Source organism: Equus quagga, chromosome 2 (genome assembly GCF_021613505.1).
Source record: "Equus quagga isolate Etosha38 chromosome 2, UCLA_HA_Equagga_1.0, whole genome shotgun sequence".
Classification (NCBI taxonomy): Eukaryota; Metazoa; Chordata; class Mammalia; order Perissodactyla; family Equidae; genus Equus; species Equus quagga.
Window position 1 is genome coordinate 68,175,239 of NC_060268.1, and position 14,694 is coordinate 68,189,932.

Consider the following 14,694-nt stretch of genomic DNA (forward strand, 5'->3'; position numbering starts at 1 on the left):
AGAGAACACTAAACAGGAATAATTTTTAAAAACCCCCAAAAACAACACCTATGAGTATTATATTCAAACTTCAGGAAATCAAAGACAAGAAAAAATCTTGAAAGAAGCCGGACCAAAAAAAAATACCTTACTCATAGAGGAGCAAAGATAAGAATTATATCTGACATCTCCTCAGAAACCATGCAAGCAGGAAGAGAGTGGAGTGAAATATTTAAAGTGTTGAGAGAAAAAACAACTTAAATTTTTGTTCCCTGTGAAGTTATTCTACAAAAGGGAGGGAGAAATACAGTCTTTCTCAAACAAAAATTGAGGGAATTTGTTTCCAATAGACTTGTCTTGCAAGAAGTGCTAAAAAAAACTTCAGAGAGAAGGAAAATGACATAGGTCAGAAACTTGGATCTACATAAAGAAAGGAAGAGCACTGGAGAATGAATAAGTGAAAGTAAGACAAAAACTTTTATTTTTCTTATTCTTAATTGACCTAACAGACAATAGTTTGTTCAATGTAATAACAGCAACACTGTATTCAATTATGTATGCTTTTACACACACGTTTAAGTACAATTGAAATGAATGGCAGCAATGATACAAGGGATGAGCGGAAGGAATTAGGAATATTTTGCTATTTTAAGGTCCTTGAACTATGCATGAAGTGGTATACTGTTATTTGAAAGTGGACTTGGATTAGCTGTAAATGTATATTGCAAACTATAGCAACCAACCACTAAAAAAAAGGAAAGAAATATAATTGATATTGTAAGAAAGGAGAGAAAGTGTAATCATATAAATCAATTAAAACCACAAAAGGCAGAAAAAGTGTGGAAGACAAAAATAGGAACAAAGAACAATGGCAACAAATAGAAAATAGCAACAAATAGAAAATAGCAACAAATATGGTAGATATTAATCTAATTATAACAATTATCACATTAAACATCAATGGTCCAATTAAAAGACAGAAATGGTCATAGTGGATCAAAAAACAAATTTCAACTGTATGTTGTCTATAAGAAACCCACTTTAAATATAGATACAAACAGATTAAAAGTGAAGGAATACCAATCATGCTAATACCAATCAAAAGAAAGCCAAAGTAGCTATATTAATTTCAGACAGGGCAGACTTCAGAGCAAGGAAAGTTATCAGGGCTAAAGAGGGGCATTACATAGTGATAGCGGTCAATACTCCAAGAAGACGTAACAACCCTTAATGCGTATGTGCCTAATTACAGAGTATCAAAATATGGAGGCAAAAACTGATAGAAGTGCAAGGAGAAATAGATGAATCCACTATTAGCTGGAGACTTTAACACCCCTCTATCAGAAATGGACAGATCCAGAGGGTAGAAAATCAGTAAGGACATAGTTGAACTCAACAGCACCATCAATCAACTAGATATAATTGACATATGCAGGACTACTTCAGCCAGCAACAGCAGACTACACATTCTTCTCCAGCTCACATGGAACATTCACTAAGATAGACCAAATTCTGGGCCATAAAACATACCTTAACAAATTTAAAAGAATAGAAATCATACAACGTCTGCTTTCAGACCTCAATGAAGTTAAACTAGAAACTGGTAACAGATAGAACGCTGGAAAATTCCAAGATATTTGGAGATTAAACAATAACACACTTTTAAGTAACAAGTGAATTAAAGAAGAAATCAAGAGAAATTAAAAGAATATTTTGAGCTAAAACCAAAACACAACTTATGAAATTTTGTGGGATGTAGTGAAAGCAGTGCTTAGAGGTAAATTTATGGCACTGAATGCATATATTAGAAAAGAAGAAAAATCTAAAATCAACAATCTAGGCTTCTACTTTAGGAAAATAGAAAAAGAAGAGGAAATTAAATCCAAAGTAAGCAGAAAATAAGAAATAATAAAAATCAAAGCAGAAATCAATGAAATTGAAAACAGGAAATCAATAGAGAAAATAACAAAACCGAAAGCTTGTTCTTTGAAAAGATCAATAAAATCAATAAGCATCTAGCTATGCTAACCAAGAATAAAAGAGAAAAGACACAGATTACTAATATCCGAAGTGAAAGAGGAGACACCACTATCAATCTCACAGACATTAAAAGGATAATAAAGGAATATTATCAACTCTACACCTACAAATTTGATAACCAAGATGAAGTGGACCAATTCTTTGAAAGACAGAAACTGCTAAAACTCATACAAAAATAGACAATCTGATTAGGCCTATATCTATTAAAGATATTGAATCAGTAATAACCTTCCAAAACAGAAAGCACCAGGCCCAGATGGGTTCACTGGTGAATTCTACCAAACTTTTAAGGAAGAAATTATACCAACCCTCTGCAATCTCTTTTAGAGGACAGAAGCAAAAGGAATACTTCCTAATTCATTCTACGAGGCAAGCATTACCCTTATACCAAAACCAGACAAAGACATAACAAAAAAAGAAAACTACAGACCAGTATGTCTCATGAACACAGACGCAAAAATCCTTAACAAAATATTAGCAAATTGAATTCACCAATGTATAAAGAGAATTATACACCTTGACCAAGTGAGATTTATCCTAGGTATGCAAGGCTGGTTCAAGATTCAAAAATTAATTAATGTAATCCATCACATCAACAGGATAAAGAAGAAGAATCATGTGATCATATCCATAGATGCAAAAAAAAGCTTTTGACAAAATCCAACACCCATTCATGATAAAAAACTCTCAGCAAACTACGAGTAGAAAACTTCAGCTAGATAAAGAACATCTACAGAAAACCTACAGCTAACATCATACTTCATGGTGAGAAACTCAAAGCTTCCCCTCTAAGATCAGGAATAAGGCGAAGACGTCCCTTCTCACCACTGCTTTTCAACACAGCAGTGGAAGTCCTAGCTAATACAATAAGAAAAGGAAAGAAAAGGTATACAGATTGGGAAGAAAGAAATAAAAGTCTTTGTTCACAGATGACATGATTGTCTATGTAGAAAATCCAAAAGAACTGACAAAAAAAACTCCTGGGACTTGGGGGCCGGCCCAGTGGCGCAGCAGGTAAGTTCGCACTTTCCGCTTCTCGGCGGCCCGGGGTTCGCTGGTTCGGATCCTGGCTGCGGACATGGCACCGCTTGGCAAAAGCCATGCTGTGGCAGGCGTCCCATGTATAAAGCAGAGGAAGATGGGCATGGATGTTAGCTCAGGGCCGGTCTTCCTCGGCAAAAAGAGGAGGATTGGCAGTAGTTAGCTCAGGGCTAATCTTCCTCAAAAAAAAAAAAAAAAAAAAAAAAAAAACTCCTGGAACTAGTAAGCAAGTATATCAAGGTTGCAAGACGCAAGGTTAACATCTAAAAGCCAACTGCTTCCCTATATACCAGTAATGAACAAGTGAAAATTGAAATTAAAAACACATTATCATTTATATTAACACTCCCCAAAACGAAATACTTAGATATAAATCTAACAAAATATTTACAAGACCTATATGAGGAAAACTACAAAACTCGGACAGAAGATATCAAAGAGGAACTAAATAAATAGAGAAATATTCCATGTTCATGGACAGGAAGACTCAATATTGTCAAGATGTCAGTTCTTCCCAGCTTGATCTATACATTCAAATTAATCGCAATAAAAATCCCAGCAAGTTACTTTGTGGATATCAATAAACTGATTCTAACGTTTATATAGAGAGGCAAAGACCCAGAGTAGCCAACTCCATATTGAAGTAGAAGAACAAAGTTGGAGGACTGACGTTGTCTAACTTTAAGATTTCCTATTAAGCTACAATAATCAAGACAGTGTAGTATTGGTGAAAGAAAAGACAAATAGCTCAATGGAACAGAATAGAGAGCCCAGAAATAAACCATATAAATATAGCCAACTGATCTTCGACAAAGGAGCAAAGGCAATACAATGAAGCAAAGATAGTCTTTTCAACAAATTGTGCTGGAACAAATAGATATCTACACGCAAAAAAAAAGAAAAGGAAGAAAGAATCTACACACAGACCTTACACCCTTCACAAAAATTAACTCAAAATGGATCATAGACATAAATGTGAAATGCAAAACTATAAAATTCCTAGACGATAACATGGGAGAAAATCTAGACTACTTGAGTATGGCAATGACTTTTTAGATATAACACGAAAGGCACGATCCATGAAAGAAAGAATTGACAAGTTGGACTTGATTAAAACAAAAAAACTTTTGCTCTGCAAAAGACAATGTCAAAAGAATGAGAATACAAGCTACAGATTTGGAGGAAGTATATGCAGAAGACACATCTGGTAAAAAACTGTTACCCAAAATATACAAAGAACTCTTAAAACTCAACAATAAGAAAATGAACAACTCAATTTAAAAAATGGGCAAAAGACCTGAATAAACTCCTCACTAAAGAAGATATATAGCTGGCAAGTAAGCATACGAAAAGATATCCAATGTCATATGTTATTAGGGAATTGAAAATTAAAACAATAATGAGATACCACTACACAGCTATTAGAATGGTTAAAATCCAAAATACCAACTACACCAAATGCTGGTGTGGATGTAGAACAACAGGAACTCATTCATTGTTGGTGGGGATGAATGCAAAATGGTATAACCACTATGGAAGACCATTTGGTAGTTTCTTACAAAATTACTCATACTCTAACCACCAATTGTATTCCTTGGTATTTACCCAAAGGACCTGAAAACTTATGTCCACACAAAAACCTGCACAGATTTTTTTTCTTTTTTTTGAGGAGGATTAGCCCTGAGCTAACATCTGCTGCCAATCCTCCTCTTTTTGCTAAGGAAGGCTGGCCCTGAGCTAACATCTATGCCCATCTTCCTCCACTTTACATGTGGGACACCTACCAGCATGGCTTGCCAAGCAGTGCTATGTCTGCACCCAGGATCTGAACCCGCAAACCCTGGGCCGCTGAAGTGGAATGTGCGCACTTAACCACTGCGCCACCGGGCCGGCCACTGCACATAGATGTTTAAGGCAGCTTTACTCATACTGTCAAAATCTGGATGCAACCAAGATGTCCTTCAATAGGTGAGTGGATAAACAAACTGTGGCACATCCAGATAATGAAATATTATGCAGTGCCAAAAAGAAATGAGATATCAAGCCATGAAAAGACATGGAGGAAGCAAATGAGTATTACTAAGTAAAAGAAGCCAAATTGCAAAGGCTACATACTGTATGATTCCAACCATATGACATCCTGGATAAGGTAAAGCTTATGGAGACAGTAAAAAGATGAGGGGTTGCCAGGGTTTAGGGGGAGGGAGGGGTGAACCAGGAGAAGACAGAGGATTTTGGGGGCAATAAAACTATTCTGTATGATACTAGAATGGTGGATACATGTCATACATTTGTCAAATCCCATAGAAGGTACAACACCAAGAGTGAACCCTCACATAAACTATGGCTTTGGGTGATGCTTATGTGTCACTGTAGGCTTGTTGATTCTAAGGAATGTACCACTGTGGTGGGGGATGGTGATAGTGGGGGAGGTTGTCTGTGTGTGGGGACAGGAAATACATGGGAACTCTCTTTATTCTCCACTTGATTTTGTTGTGAACTTAAAACTGCTCTGAAAAATAGTTTATTAATTAAAAAAATTACCACACATAAATTTAATATAATTATACAATTTATTATAAGATAGACCTGATATAAACAAATTTAGGAATAAATACAACTGATCTTGATGTGCATACAATTTGGCTGGAGCAAATGAAAGTACAAAGGCTTACTAGACAGTAGTCTACTGGCTGTGGACATTTAGCTAAGAGCATTCAGTAGGCTGTGGGCATTAATCAATATGTTTTACAGAGGGAATAAGAACACTGGCTAATCTTACCACGCAGTTAACTGGGGTTAAGTGAAATTCAGTTAATAACTCTTTCACTGTAGGGTTTGACATGGGAGATGAGAGGCAGAAAAATAAGGACACGTAATTTGGAATTAAGTACTTACCTTTTTGGGGGAGTGGGGGTGGGATGTGGGAGATAATTAGTGTATAAATATAAGGCTTAGCACTGCTTCAAGAGAAGGGCATAAGGAGGTGTGTATTTGGCTGGGGGTTGGGTGAGGTGGGCAGAAAATATGGCTCTCTATTCCTAGAATCTAGAGCCCAGGCTCCTGTAACTATGACTTATTGATTTTTTTAAATGTTGGTAGGCTAGTCTAAGAACTAAATAATAGACTGATTCACTCATTTAACAAATATTTATTGAATATCTAACATTCTAGGCACTTTCTCTGTACTGGGGATATAGCAGTGATCAAAACAGACAAAAATCTCTGCTCTATAGAGCTCACAGTGTACTGGGACAGACAGACAAAAACCAAGAGAAAATAAGTAAAATGAATAATGTTACATAGTGATAAGTACTAAGAAAAAAAGCAAAACAGAGTAAAGAAAGAGGCCAGGAAGAGTTAAAGGGAAAAGAGTGTCTGGAATTTTAAATAGAGGCCAGTAAAGGCTTCATTGAGGTAACCTTTGGGGAAAGACCTGAAGGAGAGAGCTATGTATACATGTGAGGATAGAGTAGTCCAGGCTGGGGGAACAGTTAGTGCAGAGGAGTATACTTGGTGTGACTGAAGGAGGAGGCAAATGTGGCTGGACTGAACTAGGGGCAAAAATAGTAGATGAAGTCTAAGAGCCAATTAGGGGAGCAGACCATACGAGGCTTTGTAAGTCATAGGAAGGACTTGGCTTTTACTCTGAGATGAGAAGCCACTAGAAGGTTTTGAGTAGATGAGGCACAGGATGTAACATTTTTATAGGATCACTCTGGCTGCTGTTTTGAGAACAGAATGAAGGGCAGAGAGGGTCAAGGGTGGAAGTAAGGAGATCACTTTGGAAGCTACTGCAGTAATCCATTTGAAACATGATGGTGGCTTGGATCACAGTGGTAGTAGTAGAGGTGGTGAGGAGTGGTCAGATTGTTGTTATATCCTGAAGGTAGAGCCAATTTCTAAGTTCAAAATAACAGAAAAAAACTTAGGAATAGAATCTATAAACTGTGGCCTGCACATATTTTAACTGTAGTCTCACAACCTGTTTAGTGATAAAGGGTGGACTGTACTGACAATATAGTATTTGCATATTTTTTGAAGTTAAACATAGTGTTTTTTGGGCCACAAAAGAAATAATCCAGGCTCCATTTCATGCAAATGCATGTAGAGTTTATATTTCAACAACAAACATTTATGGAGCACCTTTACTCTGTGACCAAGATTGTGCTTGGTGTCAAGTGGTGTGTAGCTGTGCTTTACAGAATTTTATAGTCTGTTATTCTCTTTGGTCTAGAGACACTGTTCTCAAACAACAAAGAGAAGTGGAAAGAAGAAGCCAGAGTTAGAAACAAACATAAATCTTCCATCTTTGTTTATGATTTTTTGAAGTAAAGTTTTGCAAACTTTTGAGTCAGATATTTTCTAAAACATGCGGATGTACTAGATCATCAAAAGAAACTGGGCAGAGTTTGGATTTCTTTCTAGACAGTTTGATCACTGTACATGCATTTCCTCCCTTCAATGGAAACTTGATGGAGAACTGTTACCATTAGGACACAAAATGTGTTGTGACAAAAAAAGAACCCCAAACATCTAGAAACAGTGTTTTGTATCAGGCGTAAAGCACAGTGATAACGCAGGGAGAATAAAAAACACTTTCCTCTGCCAAAGCAAAATTTGTCATTTTACAAGCAGGGTGTTGCTTTTTGAGGTCACAATCCACTTATTTGGCTTTTTCATGGTGACTGTTGGTCCCAAGTTGCCCTTCCTACACAAGCTATCTAAGCACTGCTTTTATTATTAGTAAACAAGGAGATAAGTGCCCAAGTAAGACAACTTCTGGACCAGTGCTGGAACTAAGAGTTAATGTAATCCAATAAAACTTTGCAGTACTTCCTTTGTGTAGAGAATTTTCCCAAACAATTTCCTGGGACACAGGGGTACTGTGAAACAGTAAAAAGGTGGGTGTGTATTAGATGGGGGTGTGGCTAGGTGGGGGAGGGGAAAGCCAGGATAGGCACACTCCCTCTAGGAGGCCATATACGAAAAGGTATTGTCAATGATATTCAACGTTATAATTTATATTTGGAAAACAGAAGCAACTAATTATACAAAGTATAGAAAGTTAACGTTATTGTTTGGTGAAGATACATACGCATATTTCTTTCACTCACTTCTGGTGATTCTCATGAAGGGTTTATCAGAATAGAGGAATTTTATGTTTATCAAGAGGAGAAATGAGTTTTAAAAATAGCTGAAAAACAATGCTTTTCACAGTTTATTGTATGTCACTGTGTTAGGCATCAAAGAAACAGAGGTAAATAAGATTAATAGGAAAGTTTTGTCCTTTTACAGTTCATAATCCAGTGGGGGACAGATGGGCAAACAACAGAAAAATTGTAAAGGTTGTAGAAGCTGATGTGTATAAAGATATTTATTTACTCATTTACATAGATGAGAAAAACAGGGACAAAAACAGATGAACTGAATAGATGGGGTGACCAGCTAAGATGACCACTAACTATCATAATAAATTCACAGACACATGTGAGATCTGAAGGAAACAGAAAATACCAGCTGAGTAAACACCTGAGAAAGAACGCTTAGCTCAGGGTACTTACATGTTTGGAATCTAGACTCATATCAAGGAGACAGAAAGGATTCCCTTCTAGCTCTAAAACAAAGTGATTCAAGCCTGGTGTCCGAGGAAAGCAATATATGAGAAAGCAGAAGCAACAAAGGTCCTTAGCATCTTGACCCAAACAAAAACTTATTAGTAAACAGTTTTAGGGCAAGGGTCCTTATTGGTTCAAGGCACTGCTTTTTCTATGGTGTTATATTTTACACTGCTTTCTGCAGCTCCAACCTGCAGCTGTGAAACAACACTGCAAAGAAGACATGGAAAGAATGTTCCTTTCTGTTATAGTCAATACCTCCCCAACCTTTTAATCTTTCAAAGCCAATCAATACTAAAAGTAAAAGACGACACGTTTTGAGAGGGAAAATTGGAGATCATTTATAAAAACTATAGTTTAAAAGAAAATAGTAACTATAGCAATAAACGGAAACAGATTCCATCAAAGTGTTTTTCATTTTAATCAACTGACTTACAAATTAAATTCTCTTCCTAGGAAGAATTCCTAAAAGAAAAACAGAGAGCTTAGGGTAGTAGGGAATTTTTCTTCGGCCAAAAGTTGAAGACAAAAAAAAACCCCTTTAATTTCAGGGAGGCAAAGGGTTAATGGTTTTCACTACTTTGAACAGTAAAATGAAATTCACAGTTTTCCTCACAAAATGAATAGGTACAATTGCAATGTGCTTAACAGAAGAACAGTTTAAAGTGAAAGAGAGAAAACAAAACTTAGAATTATTTTGCTATGTTTTGCTTGTGAATACTAAACCTGACAAGGCTCAGGACTTCAGAAAATAAACCAAGTGGCCACAGAATTAAAATTTGATGACATTAAAGCTCTAGAAGATCAGTTTCCAAGGAACATTTCTCCTTTAAATGGCCTACACAATATGATAAAGCCTCACGCTTCATACACAGAGCCTCAGGCTCTCACCCTACCAAGGCAATTCAACCAAGTAGTTAGATGTTATCTTCCTGGTTTATAAGCTACCAATTTTGTTTCTAGGTGAAACAAACACAAGTTTGAAACCACATTAGCTGTAACTCTGAAGAGTAACCAGACTAATCACCTCAAGATTCTTGGTGTTTAGTGTATTTATTAGAATCTGACAAAATTTGTATGCTATGCAAAGGCTCATTTAGTCCAGTAAGGGAGGACTAGCTCCCAGGGAATAAGAATTTGCAGAATGATTTGTTTTGTCCTTTTTTCTACATTAAATGACCCACTTGCTTGTGTTAGCAAGAATTCTATTGAGAACAGAAATCCACTATAGTACCGAGTACAGGCTTTACGTGATTATCTGCTTTCAACACCCTCATATGTAAAATAGAGTATAACTCATAAAGATATTGAGGATCAAATAAATATTTTATGTATTCTGCACACAACAAAAGAATGTGAAAGCTATTTTTGCTAATTATGTTACAAAGTTTTCAATGAGATATTTATGAGAAAGTGTATTATACAGGTTATAATTATATTACAAGAACAAATACCTAAGAAAAAAGATTGGAAGGAAACATACCAAAATGCTCAAAGTAATTATGTTAGAATGGTGGAATTATGAGTAATTACTTTCCAATCTTTGTTTTAACTTGCCAACGTTCACGTTACTCTAAAGAAAGAAGAAAGTACCATCAAGAATCACAGACTTTTTAAACTTAAATTTTAATTTCACATGCAATACTCAAATACACTTTCTTTTTAAAAATTTTGACCACACATAGAGCTAAAATTCCTTTTGACCAGACTCTCCCCACTTCCCTCTCCAGAAGGTACATCATTATAGGAGTTTCTAGCTTATTGCTAAAAGAAGCTTGAGAGAGGATTTCTAGTGCTATATTCATTCTCTCTCTCTCTGTCACTCAAATCAATTAGCCCTACAGGGCAGAGAAGAGTAAACACGTATAGCAGGAAGAGAATGAGGGCACAGTTTATAAACATTGTACTTTATATTAAAAAATTAATTTAAATTCTGCATTCAATTTTATAAAATAGTGTTTATTTTAACACAAAAGCAAATGTTTGAAATTACAGGAGACCAGGAGAAAGTATCATGTACTCCCAAAACAATATATTTCCCTGTGAGTGCAATACCACATAGCACACATTAGGTTCACCTTTCTGACAGAAAACTGACAAATTTGATACTAAGAGAAAAAGAAGTAGTGACTTTATTCCCTCTCTACTATAGAGCAATAGAATGAGAAATTCCTATTACTGGCTAGAAATATATGGTTAACTAAATTTATATCCTGTTAACTTTACGGATAAAATTACATGACAATACACTGCAATTATCATACAAAAATCCCAATTAATTACCGGAAAACAGACCATGACCATGAGTTTAATATGGCTTGGCATTTCCTTAAAAGGTTAATTCTCAAAATTACAATATATCTGAGGTTGATAAATGTTCATTCTTATGTCACTGGTAGAAAAAGTAACAAGCTTTTTATAAATAAGATGTCATTTATTTCTTGCTAATATATCTTGAGATATGCCTCAAATGTAATATACTTGATCCTTCTCTAATTCCAGTCATCTCTTTCCCTTTAGAAAGTTGAGTCCAAATCTACCTTAGATGAAAAGGCTCATCATTACAATGTTTTTCCACAGAAGCATCTTCTCTAGAGGCATTTATTCTTATTACAGAGTCTTTCCAAGTATCTAATTTGGCCCTGAGTGTTCAGTAACATTAGAATATTTAAAAGAAAAAATTGATAATTTAAAGGCAAAATGTACCAATGTTAGCTATCAGGAAAAAAGTACAATTACAATTTTCTACAACAAATTCACTCAAAATGTGAGGGGGAAGAAACCAAAGCACCTCAAATTTTTAATAAAGGATTACATGTTATGTAAACTACAGGGAGGCAATAGGTAGAGCTCTGAACTGAAGTCAAGAAGTCCAATTCTGAGTTCAGGCTATGCCACCAACTAGCTGTGTCTTCTGGGATCACTAAACCACTCTGGCCCAAGTTTCTTCATCTGTTAATGAAAGACAAAATCAATTCTAGAATCCTAACTATGAACATATATGTACACATATAAACAGAGTTCTCTAAGCACAGTATGCATTTCTGAATTCTTCTGTTAGCAATTATTTGTTATCTGGGAGGGAATCATGGTTAATACTGAAGGCTCTGAAATCAGACTGCCTGGGTTCAAACCCCATCTTTTATTTTTTATTTTTTTTTAAAGATTGGCACCTGAGCTAACAACTGTTGCCAATCTTCTTCTTTTTTATCTTTCTGCTTTTTTCTCCCCCAATCCCCCCAGTACATAGTTGCATATTTTAGTTGTGGGTCCTTCTAGTTGTGGCACACGGGACACCTCCTCAGCATGGCCTGATGAGTGGTGCCATGTCCACGCCCAGGATCCGAACCAGTGAAACCCTGGGCCACTGCAGCGGAGCGTGAGACTTAACCACTCGGTCACGGGGCTGGCCCCCCACCTTTAATTATTTTTTTTTTTTGCTGAGGAAGATTCGCCCTGAGCTGACATCTGTGCCAATCTTCCTCTAGTTTGCATGTGGGTTGCCACCACAGCATGGCCACCAACAAGTGGTATAGGTCTGCACCTGGGATCCGAACCCGGGGTGCCAAAGCAGAGTGCGCCAAACTTAACCACTAGGCTTTGGGGCCAGCCTCCCATCTTTTATTTTTCATTTGTGGAACTTGGCAAGTTAGTTAATATCTCTGAACTCAGGTTTTCTCATCTGTAAATGAGGACAGTAATAGTAATAGTACCTACTATAGGAGTTGTTTCAAGAACTAATCCATGTAAAGCAGGTAGTATGGTGTTCATCACATAGTAAGAGCCTAAAAACTGTAATGAGAGCAGTAATAGTTGCAAACATTTATTGAGTGTTTACTAAGTACCAGGCACTATTCTATTATCTCATTTAATCCTCACAACTACCATGAGGTGGATACTATCACTAGTTTCTATTTTAGAGTAAACAAACTGATCCACAGAGAAGTTAAATAACTTGTCCAAGTTAACTGTGACAGTCATTATGGCTATTCACAAATATTTTCAGTTCACCTGTTTCAGAAACATAGTAACATTACATTTCCTCATGGCCTCTGAAATTAGGCAAAGCCCATGGAACTCACGGGGTCAACTCACAGTGGCATATGATACTTCTGGGTAGAAAGTTTAAGAGTCCATAAGCAATTTTCCATATTCTCCTCCCCCATCACAGTGATCATGAAAGTATATATTACAATGGAATTTAGAGCAGCCTGGCTGCCTAAGTGACCAAAAATAGCACAGCCTCCCACTCCCCTCTCCCCAAGCCATTGAGATTTTGCAGTGGTTTTGTTACCATAGCAATAACCAAGCCTATCTTGACACCTTTATAGTTAGTAAATTTCAGATTTAGTATTATCATGATTATCTACTTATTCACAGTTAATGCTGAAAGTTTAAGAATTAAATCATGGGAGAAAATAGTACAATTCTATCCATTTACTTCTTCTCTTGGTGTATGAACCAATGAAAGTTTACCATTATCTAATTTAGCATTGCAATTTAAGAATTATTAGTCTAAATGTCTTCATGACCTTGGGCTGGGCAAAGAATTATTGAAGAGGAAACAAAAAGCACCAACTACAAAAGTGAAAAATGGTAAAATGGAGTTCACTAAAATTAAAAACACTGTTCTTCATGTAAAAGAAAGAAAATTGACCATTCTTTTTCACCATTCACCAAAATAAACTCAAAATGGATCAAAGACCTAAAGGTGAGACCTGAAACCATAAGGCTTCTGGAAGAAAACGTAGGCACTACACTCTTTGACATCAGTGTTAAAAGGATCTTTTCCGACACCATGCCTTCTCAGAGAAGGGAAACAATAGAAAGAATAAACAAATGGGACTTCATCAGACTAAAGAGCTTCTTCAAGGCAAATGAAAACAGGATTGAAACAAAAAAACAACCCACTAACTGGGAAAAAACATTTGCAAGTCATATATCTGACAAAGGCTTAATATCCATAATATATAAAGAACTCTCACAACTCAACAACAAAACATCAAACAACCCAATCAAAAAGTGGGCTGGAGACATGAACAGACATTTCTCCAAAGAAGATATACTGATGGCCAATAGGCACATGAAAAGATGCTCATCATCGCTGATCATCAGGGAAATGCAAATCAAAACTACACTAAGATATCCCCTTACACCCGTTAGAATGACAAAAATATCTAAAACTAATAGCAACAAATGTTGGAGAGGCTGCGGAGAAAAAGGAACCCTCATACACTGCTGGTGGGAATGCAAACTGGTGCAGCCACTATGGAAAACGGTATCGAGATTCCTCAAAAAATTAAAAATAGAACTACCATACGATCCAGTCATCCCACTACTGGGTATTTATCCAAAGAGCTTGAAGTCAGCAATCCCAAAAGTCCTATGCACCCCAATGTTCATTGCAGCATTATTTACAATAGCCAAGACATGGAAGCAACCTAAGTGCCCATCAACAGACGAATGGATAAAGAAGATGTGGTACATATATACAATGGAATACTACTCAGCTGTAAAACAGAACAAAATCATTCCATTTGCAATAACATGGATGGACCTTGAGGGAATTACGTTAAGTGAAATAAGCCAGCAAGAGAAGGATAATCTGTGTATGACTCTACTCATATGAGGAATTTAAAATTATGGACTAAGAACAGTTTAGTGGATACCAGGGGAAAGGTGAGGTGGGGGGTGGGCACAAAGGGTGAAGTGGTGCACCTACAACACGACTGACAAACATTAATGTACAACTGAAATTTCACAAGATTGTAACCTATCATTAACTCAATAAAAAAAAAAACCAAAACAAACAAAATAAAAACACTGTTCTTCAAAAACCATGTTAAAAGAATGAAAAAGTCAGCTGTAGAGTGGGAACTTATACTCATAATACATATATCCCCTTAAGACTCACATTCAGATTATATAAAAAACTCCTACAAATCAGTAGGATGAAGATAAATGACCCAATGTGGTACATATATACAATGGAATACTACTCAGCTGCAAAACAGAA

General features: G+C 36.3%; 1 protein-coding gene across 3 annotated transcripts in view; it reads right to left on the reverse strand.

The window, feature by feature from the left end:
- The window catches only part of HMG20A (high mobility group 20A), a 76,137-nt gene that overhangs the window by 34,991 nt on the left and 26,452 nt on the right, over window positions 1-14,694 (reverse strand). The window lies entirely within an intron of this gene.